Source organism: Schistosoma haematobium, chromosome 5 (genome assembly GCF_000699445.3).
Source record: "Schistosoma haematobium chromosome 5, whole genome shotgun sequence".
Classification (NCBI taxonomy): Eukaryota; Metazoa; Platyhelminthes; class Trematoda; order Strigeidida; family Schistosomatidae; genus Schistosoma; species Schistosoma haematobium.
This window is the reverse complement of record NC_067200.1, coordinates 9113044-9134934: the sequence shown is the minus strand read 5'-3', so window position 1 is coordinate 9134934 and position 21891 is coordinate 9113044.

Genomic DNA, 21891 nt, shown 5'->3' with positions numbered 1-21891 from the left:
GATATCAAAATTGATATCTAAGTAATCTCTATGGAATTAACATTTTACTCAGCTATCTAAATACCTATTAGTTACTGTATTACAAGGCGAATGTACTTTTGACATTTATAACTAATATATTACTGAGCAGTGAACAATCCCATGTATATCTAATTCTTTACTGACGACTAAATTCTATCAATATATCTATATTGTGGTTATTAGTCTAACTGACTAGTCTAGGAATCGAATGGACAAGACGTTGGTCGAAACTCAATCAATCCACTGTAAATATCTTAGTCCTCCATCATGATAGCTAAGAACCGATTACCTCAATGTCGATGTCTCAGACTCTAAGGCGAACTAACATGAGATCAAGTCCTATATAGTGTATTATGTTCCTATTGATTTCAAGTATACCTTACTGATAAATGTCAACTAGTAGAAAACCTAGATTTAAGGTTTTCTGTCTTCTACTTTTGAACACCAAACAATGGACGTTCGAAATATTCCGTATACAATAATGGATTTACCAACGGAAAATACAATATTTTATTGTTATCGATAAACGTCACTTACGGTGAATAACCAGCTTAGAAACAATGAATTATAAATTACAAGTTATTTAACATATTATAAAAGTAATAATATTACAACACCTAACGAATATATCTAGTTATTAAAACATTATGACAGTAAATAAGCAGATGGATTCATTTAGATATATTGTGAATGTTATAACCTGTGACCTTGTGCCCTATTAATATATAACGTAATGATATCGCCAATCAGAGAACACTGATTTATCGACTGGACAAATGATGCATAAACATGTACGAGCAGTCCACACTATTTATCACTCGCTCCTACTTCCTGCCTAGCCCTACCTAGTGAGTCTAGAACACCAATCTCAACTTCCACGATATGATTCATGTATTTCAAGCATACTTCGTATATATATAAACCAAACAGACCACATCGCACAACAAAATGGGGAACAACATTTGTACAAGATCTAATCAAAGGTGTCTGTGAATGTGGGAGACTGTAATTAATAGAGTGGACATAACTCAAGAACGATAAATCGTATAATAATAGTTAATAGGTCAAAGTAAATCTTGTAATAAGAGGAATATAGATGTACATAATCTAGCTGCTAAATAGTTATACATTCAGGATATACGTATAATATTTGTGCATAAATAGTCGTCAGAAGTTACCATTCATAATTCTCGTCGGGATATAATAGTGAAATTATGAACTAAAAAAACTTCCAGTAAGGGAGATCCTATTTCCATGTTTATAAAATGTTGAATAAATGATATTTAAGAAAAATTATCATTTCGAAATGTAAATCACAATATCTTGCTATAAATCAGTAGATAACCCTTATGAGAAAAAATTTCAAAAAACACCCGTTGTACAATCCAGTGGCTATTTGAACTGAGTAGTTAAGTGAACAACTCTGTAGACACTTGAAACGATAGGTAGTGGGTTAGAGTTCGGATGTGTCCATCAACACTGGAGTGCAGCTACATTCAGCTGATGAGTCCCACATAGGATGAAATGTGCGTCCTAGACTCTATTGCAACGCACTATCCAACTCTGTTTATAAAACGCTTATTGCCTAGTAACAGTATTGGGGTAATTCGCGCAGGATATACATATGCTAAAAGAGACTAATCAGTCGCAGTTTATAATCCATTCAGGAAGATTCAGATTATCAATACAAATGTATTTTAAAAAATTGTTGTTTGAAGATTTTAACTGAAGTGAAATCTGTATTACATCATTACATTTAACTGATGTGTAACTACTGAGAATCGATTAATTTATTCTTAACTAAAGATACCTGCTAATATTGATGTTTTAAAATAATTCTTTAGATAGAAAACGTCTTGCTTTGTCCATTAGTCTACTGGATAAAACTTCTATTTACAAATAATCACTAGATGAACATATGATCTTGAGTGCTGTTAGAAGTGTTGTACTGATGAGGTGTGGCAACTTGGAATGATGCATATATGTGTCTGGTCCTACGTTGTAGCCCACTGACTGAGGTGAGCATGAATAACCAAAATCAAATTATGTGATAACTGATGTTGCATACTACCTGGTGCAAGTGGTTTATTGTTTTCAACTAATATAATTCCGTAAATGAGTTTGCTATTGTACATTACATAGTTCATAATAAAAATAATTCAATTCTAAATAACTCTAAATGAATACAAAAGAGAATTTCAGAAACAACATAGTAATATTGTTTCAGTTATCATAAAACTCTCTTTATAGTCTATAATCCTATCATCTCGAAACTTAATGACCATAATGTAGAATCACTTAGACTAGCCTAATCAAATTTCAACTTGATCAACGGAAAAAGAAATTAATACATTGAGAAGTAGACACAGTCCCTTTGAATAAGCCAGTATGCTTTTATCTTTACACTATGTCAGAATGAAAATAGCTACTTCAAACACATAAACTAATTATAAGAAAGATGGATATTGGCTTACAGTGGAATCTAGGACGCTCCTTTTGTCCTACTTCACACTCGTCAACTGGATGCACCTGTATCTCAGAGTTGATATCCTGGATTCCACTGCTAACCACTATTCATCTTTGCTTATAAAGCTTGTGATCTAAGGTAATATCGAGGCAATCCTCACAGAATGCACATATGCCACCAAGAGACTGATCAATCGTAGTCTTAAATAACAATGGGAAGATACAAGTTGTAGCGGTAAATAAATCCCCAAAATAAATAGCACTAAGTTTTCGACATTGGATGCTGACCATATGTTTTAGTGGACTCACCTAGCTGAAGGCGCTCGGTCAGGCATCCGCACCAGATCACGTGTGGTAACGCCGTGCTCAACATCAACCGCAATCGCTAGCCAGATTAGATCAGAGAATTCCGGTATATTGGTCATCGCCAAATATACTCTTCCGATCTCCTCGACTCTGTCTTTTGATTTCTCTTGGTGGGAACGAAATATATTAGAAGGTGTTACTGGTAAAGGCGTTGTCAAACACTGAATACCTGTGACATCATCAAAGTAAACAGCATCAAGTGAATTTACATAGACTAATTGTTTAAAGTTAACACTTTACAGAATCGCATTATCAAAGCGTTAGCTGTAAGTACTTTAACACCGATGACGTTCTGTATAGTCATCTTTACATTTAATCACAAATGTTGAGTATAACTTTCAGTTGGTGATAATTCTTTATCATCCAAATCAATAAGTTTACTGATTTTCATCTTATTCGAATGCGAATTAAAAAGTAAATAATTAGAAATAAAGAGGAAATTTCTAATAAATAAATTCGACATTTAGAGAATTATAAATAAGATCATTTTGGTGAGATAATAACTTATGACGTAAAAATCACCCAACTTCATCGCGAGGCAAGCGTCAACTTGGGATTGTGAAGAGAAAATGAAAAGAGGAAGGCTAAAGAACAGATTGCACTGGGAATCGGAAGCAGACATCTAAAAGATAAATAGCATCTGGAAAACACTGGAAAAGATTGTTCAGGACAGAATTCGAAGGAGAATGTTGGTGGGTGGCGTATGCTCCTCGACGCGGAGTAAAAGGCGTAAGTAAGTTTTTTTTTATTTTGAGCAACCGTTGAGTGACTGAAGTGACATTGAGAATATCCACCTACTTGCTAGGGCTAAATGAAGGTTATAAACTAGTGTGAGGAATTAGGATGATGATTTACACTTGCTGATTAAGGTTAAAAATTAGATTCAGAGTGTTTGTTACAAATTAACATCAGCAAAACTGCCAAAACGTTATTTAGTCAAATAGATAAATAAATATCGCACCAAAATCCAAGATCTGTCATCCTTATTCTGATTAGTGCTTTGATAAATTATAGTGTCGCCATGATCTTTTGTTCTTATCGAGATAGTATTGATTAATTCCCTTAATTTTATCTAGTTCAAATGATTCAATTAAAAACAATCAGATAAATTTTAATAATAAACATCGTGTATAAGTGACGACATACCTGATGTCTCTATCATAGTTATCAAGATGAAATATAATAAATGAAATTATTTAAAATCAATCTCTTAAAATTCGGTTTATACAGTACAATTTTTAATCTCATTAATGTATATAAATGGTAATGACAAAAAATACTTTGCTTTTTTGGCATAAGATGATACAACGTTTCGTCTTTCTATTATGCTGTATATATACTGAGTGGTAGTTGGAGTATATCCCTATATGGTCCAAGATCTTTGATTTTTTCGCACGATTGTCCGTCAGTGTGAATGTTGTTAACTAATGACTCCCTTACTGTTTGTTACAACACTTAAACAAACAATTTTTTTCATTTTGATGTTTTGTCAAATTCTACACCGGGGTGCCCAAACAGAATCAGGTGGTTTTCTTTGGGTACCACATGGAGCCTTTAACCTGAAGGTCTAATCTACAAGATAACTGAACAATATTAGGAGATGCAATCTTATGTTAGCCGATGTTTCATACGCCATTTGTTTCCTCAGTATCCTAGAATCCATGTGCACCAGTGGTTTGAAATCAGGGTTTTCCAATCCCCTTAGGTGGATCCTCCGTGTTCATCAACCCGACTAAAGTTCAGGACACTCACTTTTCGTCCTCCCGATTTCGTAAACAAACTTTCCGTTGTGAGAAGGTAGTGCGTAAGACTTCCCTGACAGAGGCTGTATACGCATATCCATGTAAGGGCATTAGGGAAGGGAGAACGGACTCTCCCACCCTCGGCTATACCAGTGCATTTGGGAGCATCACACAACATGTACAATAAAGATGTAAAAATAAGTTATTGAGATCAAAACTAATCAATTTGCATAAATGTAGGCTGGTCATATATTCTCGTATTAGCTCAGACAATATGACTTCCTACTTACTCTTGGTCTTCTTACTCATGTAGCTGGTTTAGATAAGCATAGAGTTTGCCTTTTATATCATTAGCAGAATCGAACGACCGTACAATATGAAAATTTATTTTCAAAAATCTATCTCCCTTAATCTAAACTGATCAGAACCTTTTCATGAGTATAAAATGAAGTATTTAAACTATCGATGAGCAAGTATCTACAACTGCCGTCGATTTCTAGATGTTCAACACTAATCGATAGTGAAATACCTGGCGGCAGATATTTATGAAGATCGAAGAGAAGAGAACAAGAACAAAGAGTGATTGGTGTACAAAAAAATACGAAGAATCATTCAAGTTTGATACAATTGATTAACATTTACTGTATGGTTCACAGATTTTACTAATCGATTATGTAATTTTGTTTTCAATTACATCCGACTGTTCCCAATCATGTTCTCGTTCACTACAACCATTCAATTACATAATGTAAAAATAAATGTAAATCTAATATTTAATTATTAATTGCACATCATAACAGACCTGTTGTTGATTCTAATTTCATTAGAACAATGAAAATTAAACAAAGATTATAAGGTTATAATTTCATTTGATTTGATTTTACGTTTATATTGTCTATACAATCAAAGTGTAAACAGAATTATTAAGTAAGTAATGATGGATAGTGGCTAGGAGTGGAATCGAGGGCACGTGTTTCGTTCTATTTGGGACTCGTCAACTGGATGTACCTGCATCTGTGTTGATGTTTACTCTGGGACTCGAACCCAGTACCATTCGCTTCAAACAGACTGATCAATTGCAGTCCTAAACCTCAATGGGAAAATACAAGCCAAACAATACCAAGTGAAGAACTATTAAGGTTAGTTTTTTATGGACATAGAATAAACCTATCAATATCAGTCAATCTGATTTTAGTGTTGTTTCGAAAAAGTTCATTTTTTATGGAATGGAATTACTAACCCTATCCTAACCCTTCTCATTTATCTAGGCTTAAAAGTGTTAGCAACCCTAGAAGGGCTTCAGATGGAGTTACGTTTATTTAATTATTAGTTCCAAAAACAATATGGAAGCTGTAGAAAACATCGAAGGCACCAGAAGAATATATATTCTAAGGATATCAAACGTTTGATAAGGAACGAAATAATTTATTGTTAAGTTAACGTGTTTGTTAGATGATAATAATAGTACTAATAGTAATATTTCTACTTTTGTCTCTTTTACAAACAAAAGGATGACAACATTATAGAAAATTCTCTTTCAACTCCTACTTTATCATTTCAGCCCAATATAAGTTGGATTAATCGTGTAACTTAAGCAATATTTTGCTATTGAAGTATAGTATAATTTTCCTTAAGTGGCTATTATCTTCCAGTTCATTTGATTCTATGGAGCAAGAAAGTTTTACTTTGGTTAAACTTTGCTTTCCAACATGTATCCGATAATGTATACTAGAATGGTTCTACAAGAATGTTATAAAAACAATTAGAAGTTTAATTTCCAAACATTTAAGTAACTTTTATCATCTGACTGACGCACAGACTGGTTTTAAGGTTATTTTATGATACCATCGTGGCCCACCAAGATCTATTCCTTCTTAACCGCTTAAAATAAAACATGCTATGACGAACCATGAGAAGTAACCGTAACTGAGTATGAGAAAGAAAGAAATATGTCCGGTCATTGACTTAACTTCGATCTTAACACATTACCTTTACCATTATTAATTTAATTTGTAACAATTTGGTTTATCCCGTAATTAGTATTTAATTTGGACTTTGAACAGTCCTAGTTGACATATGTGCATCCTGAGCATACCTGTGAATTCATACTAACTGAACAAGCAGGCGACGGTCGGGATTCAGTAGGTAAATATATAACGTGTTGATGTTCGAAACAAAAGTCACTGGGTCCGAGTCACGAGGTGAACATCAACTCTTAGATTAGTTACATCCAGATGACAAGTTTCAAATAGGACAAATGGACAGCCTCATTTCCACTACAATCCACATTCCATCTATTCTTCATAAACTTTACCGTTACTATTATCATTTGTCTAAAAACAACTGAAATCCTTGAAATAATTTTCAGTTCTTTTTCATTTTTCTAATAATCATTGATTGTCAGTCTGCAAGGACCCTAGATTTCAGCAGATTTCATAGTTTGTAACATGAACTGATCTTAGTTGTTGAAAACAGCGAAGCACTGGATAAGTGTTTCCTTTTAGTATGGAACTTTACAGTAGTGATCATATATAATCTCGCTGACGATTGAAACCAAGACCTTCAGTTCTTATGGCGACCAATTGATCTTTATACCACTGAGTCGGTATCCACTGGTTTACATGTCTAGATTTAATCGATGGTTATCGAACCAAGAACCATCCATGATATAAACCATTAAATTTTAATCATTTACAGTATAATATCATTTAATTTTCTTGATGCTTTTTTATGATGGAATTAATGGAATAACAAATGCTTGTTTATAGTTAGAACACTGAATTCACATTGTAAGTCATCGTTAGTTATCTACACATTTATCCATATTTCCTCATATCCTGTAGATGTTAGATAATCTATATTTAAAGACATTGAATAGCATGGCTCAAAATCAATCGCTATGGCTCATATTCATTCAATTTTGCTTCTCGATTACTTTGTCTGCGTTTAATCCTTTTTAATACTAATGTAACTGCCACATTTGTCATGGTAATTTTCTTTTGATGTAGTGATATGTTGTAGCAACTTGAACCGATGCATATATCTGTCAGCTTCCATATCGCTTATGACTGACTGACACGATTTTTATTTATACCTCTAATTATAACATTATGATGATTATGGCGGAGTTTTGTTCTCTGAGCTGGATGGTTTGGTCGTCCTGAGCTACAAATCTTCTCCACCATCTCATTATGATGATTATTTGTTGTTCATATTTCTTGATGAAATCAGTCTTTCAAATTTGTATATATATTTGTGTTTATGAATGTACATCGTGATGATAAGCCCACTAAAAATATAATGATTCACTAAATCTTATGCCTTTGATTTTGTAATGAGAATTATCAATATCTCAGTACATTTGGTTTATGTATAGCAGTGAAACCTAGAACTTATGTTCCGTCCTGTTTTGGATTTATCATCCAAATGCACCTTCATCCATGTTGATGTTCATACTAAGGCTCAAACCCGGTACTTTTCAATTTAAAGATCCATTGTATCATTGAGTGAACTACTTAACCCACAAAGTTTAACCATTTTCAATTACATACGACCTCGTATTTAACTACTTCAGCTAGAAACATTTGAAATAAAAAAAATTTTTAAGTATGACATTTAGTTAACCGTTGAACATAAGAACGTACCTGTTGTCGTTGTTGTTGCTACTAATATTTTCAAGAAAATTTAAGAAACTACCATTATTATGTATAACTAATTTGTCCATATGAAAGTTTTTAAAAGTCTTTCTAGAAAATTCGCAATTTATTTAGTGTCGTATCACTAGTTGAATAGTGTAAATTCGATATAAAAATGATCAAATAATCTCACAAGATTTAGTGATTATTGAGATTATATCAGTATAAGGTTGTGGAGATTATCGAGTTTTGGTCGAGATTGTGAATTGATCAGTGTTAAACCACTATTGAAGACGTGGTAGAAATGAATGGCCGTTCCATCCTAGTATGCGGCTGAACAGTGCACATCCACGACCTCGTATGTGGGGTTCGGGCATAGGACGTTCGGTCTTGCAAGAGAATGCCTAACCTCTAGACTTCTGGGTCGGAATCAAACGATGTTATTTTCTAAATTCAACCAATCCACGATACCGTGCGACCATTTTTCATTGTCTTCGGTGGGTAGTTGCCTCGCACTCGACACGGATTAATACGATTGGTCACGAACATTATAGTCTTATTTTGATCTGTTAACTGCTTCAGTAAAGTCTAAAATGTATGTACCTTACAAAATGAAAACTACTCACTCAAAGGTGATGTATACAATAAGTTTAAACTAGTTACCACATGAGATCTTCGTTCATAGACTCATTTCTGAAACAACATTACTAATGAGATTTCCTTTCTAAATTCCTTGAAAAGAAATGTTGATTTACTTTACGAGAGACTATGAATGCTTAATCTAAAGTAAACCTCTGTAACAACACTTAAGCAAATCATCATGTCCACAATAAAACCCTTTCTATAATCTTCATATTTGTTCTATTCCGATTACCAACCACTCCTTTAAATGATTCGGTGTTTAATAATTGGGATTATTTAACTATTAGCATTAATTTATCATTTATAAAAACCTGTTTTCATATACTATCGGTTTTTCTCCTAGAATATTCTCTTATCGAATGATCGATAGAATCCCTATATATTAACTTATTGTAGTGAAATTACTTCTATGTGATCTGTATCCTCGATCAAATCTATTCTCTGAAAACAATATAAACAAAGTATTTACACTAATTAATCGAATAATGATCACTTTTCAGTTGAATAATCAATAGCAAGTCTATGAAACAAATGAATTCATACAATTCCACCATGACTGTTGCATTCGATACATTTAAATTTTGTAGAATGAAGGGTTGTGCAGATTGTAGTAATTTTAAATAGTTGGATTCATGAATCGATTTAAGCTAGACCACTATTCATCCCCAGTGCTCTAGAGGTTAAGCGTTCGCGTGCGAAAATGTAGGTTCTGGGTTCGAGCTTTGTATTCGAGATCACGAATGCGTACTGCTGAGGAGTTTCATACTAGGATGAAACGGCCATCCAATGCTTCCAGGTTTTCATTGGTGGTTTAGTTTAAATGGAATCGTGAATTCAACTATTAAATAGTTACGTTAAAAAGTTCAGAATGTTTATTTAGTTCTACTAATAAACTCATCAATGAACATCATGAACATACCTGTAGTTGTTGCTAATATCATCAAAATAAAAGTAAATTGTGATAACACTAGCGATATTTCATTCCTTTAAATTCGATTTTTCTATTCTTGTTTCTACGACTATGATAAAACTTGTACAACCTTTTATTCCTTTTAATAAACAACTAATTCTATGACTTACTATTGTACATAATCTATGTTTCTTACTAATTAACTACTTAATAATAAAATGTGTCTATAATATTGAGAGAACTAATAATCTCTGTCATCTCTAAATATTTATCACCCAATGTTACTAGTCAGAAACATTATCACTATACTATTCTACTTTCAAGTGTCTATCTACTGGATTAAATAATAACTATTTTCATCTTTATATTATATTAAGTAGCGATTATTTGAAATAAACTTTAGAGAATTGTGATTATCTAATACTGATTACTAGGATTACTTAGTTTACTCAATTGAATTTTTTTATAGGCGAATAATATAACTAAGCAAAGATGGATAGTGGCTAGTAGTGGAATACAGGACGCGCATTTCATCGTATTTTAGATTCGTCAGCTGACATATGCCACATATGCCAATAGGAGAGTGATCATTTGCAGTCCCAAAAAAACAGTGGGAAGGTACAAGTAAACAATACCAAGTGAATTTGAAACTGCACCCCATTACACAAGCAAGTGGCTATCACGTCTCAGTAATTAATTGGATTACGCGATGGTGTTTGAAGAGAACGGTAGTGGGTTCGAGTTGTGGAGTAAACATCAAATCTGAGATACAGGTACATTCAGTTAACTAGTCTCAAAGAGGATGAAAAGCGCGTCCTAGATTCCACTCCTAGCCACTATCTATCTTTGCTCAGAGTGCTTGTGATATAAGGCAATATCAAAGCAATACGAACAGTATGCACATATGCCAATAAGTGACTGATCATTTGCAGTTCTAAACATCAGTGTGAAGATTCACGCAAACAATACCAAGTGAACAATATAACTATTTGAAAATTCCAGAATATTTCCATTAAATAATGTAGGTCAAAATCAAAATTTGATATTTGATTTAATCACCGTACACAATTACAAACCTACTACTGATTTGATTTTTCGTCAAAATAGTACAAATTAAGTCATATTCTAAGTGTATTAAATGTTTAAAATTCAATTTTCAATATGTTTCTGTATTTCATACTTTTCTTAGGTAGAAATAATTTGTTATAAATACGAATACATGATACCCTATTCTAAGACGATCTGTTTGAAGATCTGGGTTACCTGTTCCTGTCATCTAGATATTTCAACAAATTATCTGTCTTTCACTAGATCATTATGTCAATCAATTGCACAACTTATTCAGGTGCGTTTGTGAAAAGTTCACGACTTTTCGCTGTGAAAGTTAGAAAAGAACACAATCAAAGACATGGTTGCTGGCTATATACATCGAAAAGAATTTACATTATTCAGATATCGATTTCTGAACTGAAAACTATCTAATTGGCGATCACTCAATATTTATCGTCAGGATCGATCAAGAAACAAGAAACGGAAACTTGTTGAAATACTTCGCGCTGAGAAATCTATATTGTACCAAAAATATAATACTGAATAAAGCCATTAATAATAATTTTAGAAGTTGAAATCATGAGTCAATTGAAGCTAGACCATCATGGAAAACCTGGAAGCACTGGACGGCCGTTTCGTCCTGATATGGGACTCCTCAGCTGTGCACATCCACGACCCCGCACCTCGCGGGATTCGAACCCAGGACCTACTGTTTTCGCACACGAGCACTTAACCATTAGAGCACTGCTGAGGAGTCCCATACTAGGACGAAACGGCCGTCTAGTGCTTCCAGGTTTTCCATGGTGGTCTAGCTTCAATTGACTCATGGTTTCAACTTGTAAAATTTCTAAAAATCTCCACAAAACCCATTCTGATATTAATAATAATAATAATAAAGGACAAAGCTATGAAATGTAAAAATCGGTAACATACTTGTTTGTGTTGAGACTACCAATCAGTTTAATTACATAATTATTGTTAAAAGAAGTTTATATAATGGTAATTATATTTTAACAATTACAGCTGAAGAAAACATTTTTTGTTATAACTTGTGACCTTGTGCCCTATTAATATATAACGTAATAATATCGCTAATCAGAGAACACTGATTTATCGACTGGACAAATGATGCATAAACATGTACGAGCAGTCCACACTATTTATCACTCGCTCCTACTTCCTGCCTAGCCCTACCTAGTGAGTCTAGAACACCAATCTCAACTTCCACGATATGATTCATGTATTTCAAGCATACTTCGTATATATATAAACCAAACAGACCACATCGCGCAACAAAATGGGGAACAACATTTGTACAAGATCTAATCAAAGGTGTCTGTGAATGTGGGAGACTGTAATTAATAGAGTGGACATAACTCAAGAACGATAAATCGTATAATAATAGTTAATAGGTCAAAGTAAATCTTGTAATAAGAGGAATATAGATGTACATAATCTAGCTGCTAAATAGTTATACATTCAGGATATACGTATAATATTTGTGCATAAATAGTCGTCAGAAGTTACCATTCATAATTCTCGTCGGGATATATCACCTTTTTCTTATATATTTTAATCGATTGTATAAGTGTGCTCCTGATGTTCTCTTAAATAATCAGTATAATTTATAGTTCCTTTTGTGAATGAAGAAAATAAATCTTCGTTCTAGGCAAAGGGTTATGTCTACAATATAAACATGAAATAGTTATATAGGTGTATTGAACGATAACACTTTAGAATGTGTGCGTGAATTTTATTGAAACTATTATAAATGTATTTGAGACACAAACATGGTATGCCATTATAATCCACGATAAATGTTCTGTTGTTTACAAGAAGCAGTTACAAATAGAAAATATATTAACAATTTTATTTATTTAGTCAGTAAATAGGATGACATACGTCCTGTGTTTTCTGCATCCAAGAAAACAAAATACATTAATTTCATTATTATAATATAAACTTTAACTCTTTCAAAATGAAAGAACAGATTTATATATTATGTTACTTTCATTGTTTATATCATTGGCTGGTCTTAGTTAAACAACCATTGAGAATCAGTAGGTTTTCGACGGCTGCCTTGTTATGGTGTGGGACTCCTTAGAGGTACTCACCTACGACTTTATCACAGATAGAACCCATGGCCTTTAGGTCTTGCTAAGAGAACTGAATCTCAAGACCACTGAGTCAGTATTCAATTGTATATATGTCTAGGTCGGGTCAGTTCACGATATTTTGCGACCATCATCCACTGTTGAAGGTGAACACCTATCACACATCCGATATGCTTGAACTCCATTAGTCACATCTTTACATTTGAACTCCTGGAATTACAACTAGAAGTTAATCACTAGTGAGTAGATGATTATAAGTAATTTTTTGGTGGAGACTGTAGAGTTTTCATAGTTTACATTACTGATCTTTGTTAGACAACCATTGTATGAATATATCTTAATTGTTGCTTTGTTGAGACCCTAAAGTAATTTTATGAGTACGGAAGGAAATTTGTTAAGTTTCCTTGTATAATGTTCATATGCACCGAAAAGCAAGACGACTATGTACATCTGAATGAAATGCTAATTTCGACTATTAGTATACATTTAACTGATTGATATGATCTCCATATTCCTTGAATGAGAATTTCTACTTTTCCAATAGACTCAAGTAGTCATCAGGTAACAAAGCCAATCAGATTATCAGTTTCATCATGAAAATATGGAATGTAGAAATACACAGTTTGTTCAATAGTTATGAGAAATGAGGTTACATTTTGATTAATATCTTGAAACGATTGATGTTAAACCACCATTGAAAATCTGGAAGCACTGGACGGCCGTTTCATCCTATCGTTGGACTCCTCAGAAGTGCGCATCCACTATTCCGCTCGAGGGACTCGAACCCGGGGTCTTCAGTCACGAGCACAAACGCTCAACCTACCAGACCACTGAACCGGCATCCAACGGTGTTAATGCCTAACCTCAACCTTATCTGATGCAAACGTTGATGTAAATCAATATTCTCTTCCATGAAATATTCCTGATTAATGACAATACAGTCCTCCCAGTACTTAGAAAGTTAAACTGTTAACCACATCATCATTTCTCCGGTAGCTTATGGTCAACTATCAGCAAATGTGGGACGATTTTCGCAAATAATTTTCTCATTTCTATTTGTTTTACTAGAATGGTATACAAGAATGATCTTACCGAATACAGTTCATAAGTAATCATCCGAAAAAAAAGCAGTCATTTAAGAATAGTAGAGAGTCAACATGTTTGATCTCTCCATTATTACACGAAGTAAACGGGGATCCTGACATTTAATCACTGGCAGGGTCTACAAGACCTATACAATTTAATCCAACCTTCGGATAGATAAATCATTTTAATCCTTCAAGTTATTCTGTCACCCATGTATTTGCCCTGTCAACTACTCACGTGTAACCTTGACCATGTTATGTATATTTTTTAATGATAATGTTTGCCTATCCACTTCTTGTATTTCTTGCAATAAATTATATAAACTGAGTTATTTTGTTATTCGGTGTATTATCATACTCCAGTATTTTATACAATCTCTCCATCTTCTGTTGCTTGTCTACCGTTCAACATAAGCATATCTGAAATATACGAATCTTAAATATAATTTGTATTCAACTTTCAATATACCATTGTTCTAAACCTGTCAACCTGACAGAACATTCACAAAGTTAAGTAGGATATGTATCTTATTACCATATTTTTTTATCATACTGAACGAGCTGAACAGGCACTTAACCTTCACTGATATATCAGTATAAGGATTCGTTGAGATGGTAGTACTTTCACTGTAGAAATCACAAGTCAATCTAAGCTAGACTATCATTGAAAACCAAGAAGGTGTCCCACACTCAGGCGAAAGGCCTGTTCAAAGAGTTATTAATTTGTGTTCATAATTCAATTTGCGAATTTGTTAGGATGATTATCCACAATTTGTCATACAGGTTGAAAGTAGTCATCTATTTGTTATGTGATAATTGATAAAATATGAAAAGTTTTGTATATTGGCTTTTAAGTTTCATTAGAATGAATGTAATTCTAATGTAAATAAATTTCCCCAATTATAATTAACTATATGAACTCATGATCAGTTTGTACAAACGTATAACCGTGGAAAAACGAATCTCTTGTCTCATTACTTCAAAACTAACATATGGATATGGACATAGGGTTAATGATCCCATCCCGTAGACCACTAACTAGCTATAAAAAAACGCTAACCAGAAAATTCATCATTTTTCACCAATGAAAGGATAATATGATGTCATGCACAACTTTTTCTGATTGGCAGATCGTAACCGTTTTGTAAACCACATTCTATTAATCATATATGTGAATGAATGATATTTGGATCAAATGTTAAAGCGTAAGAAGCGTGTGAAACTTTTTGAATTTCATAATTTACATCACGAAATGATTATAGTCTGACAACCGCTGAATTCTACGAAGCACTAAACAGTTGTTTCATCTTAGTATAAATCCCCTCAATTGTGTGCATCCACAACTGTACTCAGGATCTAATCCACGATTTTCAGGTCTTCTGTGAAACACTTAACCTATAGACCATTAAGTCAAAATCGAATAGTTTACACATCTCACTTTGATCAGTTACATAATAAGATGTAACAACTGTTGAATGCATTGTAGTTTACAATCATTAATTTGTGTTGTATGCTAAGAAGCAGAATGTTTTGATTTAGTAATAAAATACCCAATGTATCAAAAATCAACTATTCAACTGATTGCTTACGACTTCGACCAACTGATATCATTAATAACACAATAATTAAACAATAAAGTAAACAGTTTAGTTCAATAGTTTATATAATGTTAATTGTAATGAATACGAATCATCAAGAGATAACTGAAAAAGTAATTTCTTAAACTTTGGTTCACATAGATTAACTCCTTAAGAGGAATAAACATGTAAAGGGCAGATAGGTATTCTTTTGATAAGTTATTTAACACGGTGTTTATTGACAACTCTTTTACGTAAATAAAAGAAAAACGTTTTCATTGATAACTGATTGTTGCTTTTACACAGATACATATTATTTTATTGGTAAGTATTCCATTCTCTTCGTTAGAGATGTTAAAGATTAGGTATTGATCAGTTTCTTTTGGTAGTTATCCATCCTGAGCTGATTCTCTTAATATTTCTACGTAGTTACAAGTACTTTAATAAAGATGAATAGTAGTAACTAGTGAAATCTAGGACAAACATTTCATTCATTTTATTTGGAACACGTCAGCTGAATGTACCCGGATCCCTGAAGTATACTCAGCCGATTAGTTTCAATTAGCAAAAAATACACGGTCTAGATCCCACTGATAGATAGTGTCTATATCTACCTAAATTAATATTGAACTTTATGTCACATAGTTACCATTATTATCTTGAAGACAGTAAATACAAAGATTTTAACAAATTTCATTTCATTTCGCTGATTTCTCATCATCTGTTGCTTACAGATGGTACTATTTTAAAATTATAGTTATTCTACAAAGTTAACATACATGGTTACAAGTGAAATCAGTTAGAAGTAACTACGTACAATTATGGTGAAGTGAATATTCAAAGAGATTTGATATAACATCCAAGAGAAAATTCTAGAATACCAAGATGGCAACTAACAATCATTGAGCTAAACATTTATTGATTACTTAATGAAAAAGCTGATTAAGCTCAACTCATATTATTTTAAATTACCCTTATCTTTACTCCATCACGATGTTTACATATTTAGTTTTAAACAACTTCACTTGTATGTTAACTTCCATGTACAATTTTGAAATTTTCTTTTAAACCGTTGGTTGTAAGCAGCATTTAATGAGAACCTAACAAAGTAACTAGATTTATGTTGATCGACTTCAATTTTATATTCTTTCTCTCTTCAAGATCATTTTTATTTCTAAATAGATGTATTATAATGAATTGACAGATATCATTTTCTGAGAACAAAACTCTCAGATATCTTTATTTCTTCATCTATCGGATTTTCAAAAAAATGGTGTTATGGTTTGTACTACTGATATCAACAGATATAAGTAGTATGTATTTTCAATCGAGAGTGAAATGTCTGACAACAGAAGGTTAAGAAGATCACAGTAATGAGAATGAGAACAGAGAGTGATTGGTTTGGTAACGAAGGAACAGTCAATTCTAAGACCATTGATTGACTTTTTTTCAAATGAAGATTTTACTGTATAGTTCTCAGATTTTACTAATAGATTCTGTAACTTAATGTTCAGCTACATTCAATTGTCCTCACTTGTATTCTCGTTCACTACAGTATGACCAGATAGATAAGTTGTCAAAAAGTGTAAATTACCATTACAAACATTCCTATGGTTAAAATAATTTGTAAAACGCAAGTAAACATGAAACTCCAAACAATCCACACGTAACTTACATTTATCTGTAAACATTAAATTCACAATGCATGATCTCATTATAAAGAGATGAATCAAAATGATGATTTCATTTTCCTTTTATAGGATATATGAAATTTTAATCGATCATTTCTGAATAGTTACGATTCATGTTCTAAGAATATTCATCTTCTTTATACTACAATGCCGATAATAAGTTTTCATTATATAACTGATGAATTTCATTTTTAAAAAAACAACCCAGATACATCACAATTCCATGAAATCACCACGTGAACTTGATGTCATCTTGTCTATTATGTAAAAAAACTGACATAATATTGTTGAGTAGGCTAGTATTTACATAAAGTGGTTATTAACACTGGGTTATTAACACAATTGAAGATTGTTACAAAACGTACAATGCCAAAGATGTATTCATTTTATGAAATCCAACTAAATGAAATCAAATCTTAAACAGTATTTGGGAAGTATGAATTGTAAAAGAAAAGTTGTTCATCTACAAAGATGATGTGTCTACAATAAAGTTACAAAGAAGTTGGCTAACTAATTTATCAATCCCTTTATGCAATGTAATTGTTAAGAATATTGCATACTGTTTAGTGATCTCATTATTGGTGGTCAATTCTTAAGAACAACTCTAAATTTCATATAAATACACATTCATCTTCATTGTTGAGTTGATTGACCATAACACTTCTGTGTTTATTTTGTTGTCTAGATTATCCAGTGTTGAGTGGAAAGTTATTGAAAGTATAATGATAAATTGGTGGTGAGTACTTCCATGTGGTTACTGTTGTCTATGAGAACTGCTCATCTGGGCTTTTACTTTACACTTACAATAACCCAAAAGATAAATCATTAGGTAGTTTTAATTGTAATATTATTAAAAACAAACATAAATAGTTTACTCACATGAAGCTAAATATAATAACAGTGATAATAAAAGTAATTAATGACAAGTCGATTAGTTACGACTGAAATATATAAATTGTGTGCAGATTTCTTTGATATTATTTGGGAGCTGAAAGTGATAGATGAATGGTTGGACTCTCAAAAGGAATATCATCATTAGAAAAATACAGAATACTTGGAAGACGTCAAGATAATTGAAACTGATTATTATCATTTCTCACATTGGATACCAAAATAATGACGTTAAAGAATTTGGAAGGTGTTTTCAATATTATCACCACTGGTGAAATCCTTAGATAATAAATCATATTTTCCTAATATCTTGCAACGACTTGCCTCAAAGACAACCAATGAAGAAAAGTAATAATGATATGAAGGAAATGTATATTTGATGGTGTCTAAAGGTACAGAAATAGTAGACTTTTAAATGAATCATCTGGAGGAGAATAAGTGTTTCATACCATACGATACCGTGATCTGATGGTATTACGTGATTAAGTGCAATCATCTAGTACTATCCATTAAAACTAACATGATTAGAATCAATATTGAATGAATACAACACTATTTATTATTGAATATAAATGAACTTATTTCATTAACTATATACACGTTAACTTACCTTTAATTGATGTAATTCCTGTTTGAATAATTAAAATTACATACCATAATAAAAACATGAATTGAGACATCTATATGAAATTTTGTTAATCAAAAGTAATAATCATACAGTTTTATAATAAGTTCACACCCAAAAAGAGAATGTAATGGGTTTTACAATACGGTACAACTTAAAAGGAAATAACCAATAAACAATAAATAGAATGTTTGTTTAAATAAAGATGTATGAAATATGACAGTACACATACTATTGATTGATTTAACTATTTTTTTAAAATAACTTACTTAAGCCTGTTACTCCCAGTGTAGCATAGGCTGCCGACCAGCATTCTCCAACCCACTCTGTCCTGGACCTTCTTTTCCATTTCTATCCAATTGTTGTTTATCCTTCTCATGTCTGTCTCCATTTCTCGGCGTAATGAGTTTTTTGATCTTCCCCTTTTTCTTTGGCCTTGAGGATTCCATGTGAGGGCTTGCCTTGTGATGTAATTGGGTTCTTCCCTCAATGTGTGTCCTATTCACTTCCAGAGCTTCTTCGTCTTGATTTATTCCTACGCTGAGATTCCAGAAATAAACTTTGTCTTATTTACTGTGTATAGTGGAAGCGTTGTAAAATTATCAAGAATCTTATTTTTGCAAAATATCAACTTTATTATATACAATTTATCTTTAACATTTTGATTGAAAGTTATCTTGATAAAGAATAAATTTTCCTAAAATGTTAAAACCTTTGAGAAATTTCTGTTATGAAATATTCGAAACATTTTCTGTTGATTCACTGGGTACTGTTTACTTGAATATTAAAATTGATGGTTAGGACTGCAATTGATCAGTCTCTTATTGGCATATGTGCAAACTGTGAGTAATGCGTCGATATTGCCTTAATTCACAAGCATTATAGACAAAGATGGATGGTGGTTAGCAGTAGAATCCAGGACGTACTTGTGACATTAGGCGATATCGAGGCAGTACTCACAGGGTACACATATACTATATTATCTTTATGCCTTTTAAATTGACTAATAATTCGAACCGTTTCTACCATTTTCAACTAAACTCATCATAGTAGTTATTATTACAGTCATTTGGGTTTAAAAAATGGTGTTTAACGTCGGTAAGTCAACAAAGTCACCGTATTAAGACATACTCAATGTCGACAAATTAACCTTATGGTGACATATATTCAGTGATTTTTTGTAACAACAAAAATAAAAACCACGTTTTTTCTCTAACTTGTCACACTTTATTTGTAACCACGTTTTTATTCAATATCTGTTGTTTTGCTGTATCACTTGTTAAAAAGACGATGATAATTGTTTCGATGAATGATATACGATTCTACTACCGCGTTGTTTAAAATATAGAACACTATCTACGCCGTTTGTTCTTCTGTTTTATTGGCCACCGTTTTAATTGAAGACTATAATAGTATTATAACGTCATTATAGGCCTTCCGACTCAACGTTGGACTTTTGGCGCGGATTACTATTGTATAGTACTATTGGATGCCGTCTTCCTCATTACGTCATTGGTGCAGTCACTTGCAGAGGAGCACTTGTCAATCAAGTGAACTCAGTTTGTGGTCGTTGTTCTCACGAGGCAGTTCACAAGTAACATTCATTCTATAGTAACTGTTAGTGTCTGTTTGTTTAATATACCTTTTGTATTGCTAACGGTATTTTGTTACCTTTGGTTTTACTAACGGACAGACATCTAGGTTTCTTTACTATTATTTTTTTTTGGTATACCACTATTAACCTAGTGTATCAATATATTTTGTGTAAGCTCCTCTTGTTTGGGAACCACCACAACCTACAGTTGTTACTAAATAATGTTTTCTCGTGGTTATCGTGTAGTGGCATCGGACCCTAACCACACGACCTTTGAAGCTGAGCATATAATTATTGAAGAGATTTATATTCGACGACTGACACGAAATGTTAATAACAGAGAACACAGAAACATTCATTCATTCCATCAGATGTCATTGATTAGCCTCGCACACGTGGTCATTCTGTATAACTTGTCCTTACTCACATTGAATATATCATTCCATCTTTAGCTTTGTTGTATTCTTTAGAAGCTATGGACAATATGTTGCTGATTGTTACAATACGACGAGTCAGAATAGACAATGATGTAACTTCCACGTTAAACCTTATGAATCAGGCAGTCACATCATGACATATCTATAATTTCAGGGTAAGGTCCATCATCATAATGATAATAACAAAGTGGAACATAATTCTACAATCTCTATCTATTATAGAATATTTCAGCATGTTTTTCTACCACTTGTTCATTTAGATAACATCTCTAAACCTTGTCAGTCTAATTGAGGGTTTAGCCTTACGATCATGCACGCAGATCATCAGTATAAGCAGTTGAGCGAATCTCCTGCAAACTGAAAACACTGTCGAATTTACCGCAACACTGACAAAGGTTCATGCCATTATCATAGACATGGGTTTGGAACTGTATTCTTCTTGGCTACAACTTATGCTCTCCCTGATAATCGCATGAACAGCATTCACAGTTTGTAATCTCGTAAATATCTGTTTAACCGTACAACACCATGTCACCTTAATTTGTAGCACAACGGCTTTATCGATTTCAACATCTTATATCACTCAAGTTCATATAAATCGATCTTTATATTATCTTGTAGTGACTCACATTTATCACGAGAACACGACTGGTTTAATAAAAACAATTATTATTATTATAACCAACTGTACCAGTGTTTGTTTTAACGTGCTTTTGTTTGACTGTGCTAATGACAGCTATTTTGTGCTTCCATTCTTATACTTACACTTTTGATTGTAACTTCGCGCGAATTCGGTCACGTTCTGTAACCAAGCTTGTATCCTGGCACGATCTCGGTATCCTTTCGATGCCACGAGATCGCCAGCAAATAAACATCGACTTGGTCCATTAATTGCCTTCTGGTATTTGGCTTCTCGGAGATTTTATGGGTTTCTTTGGTTACGTTCAACCTACGCCTTCTGATTTATTTGGCACGTGTTTCTTTGTAGCGGTGTTCATAGTTAACCTCAACTCGACACCACGCTACAATCTCAAACTCGATACCT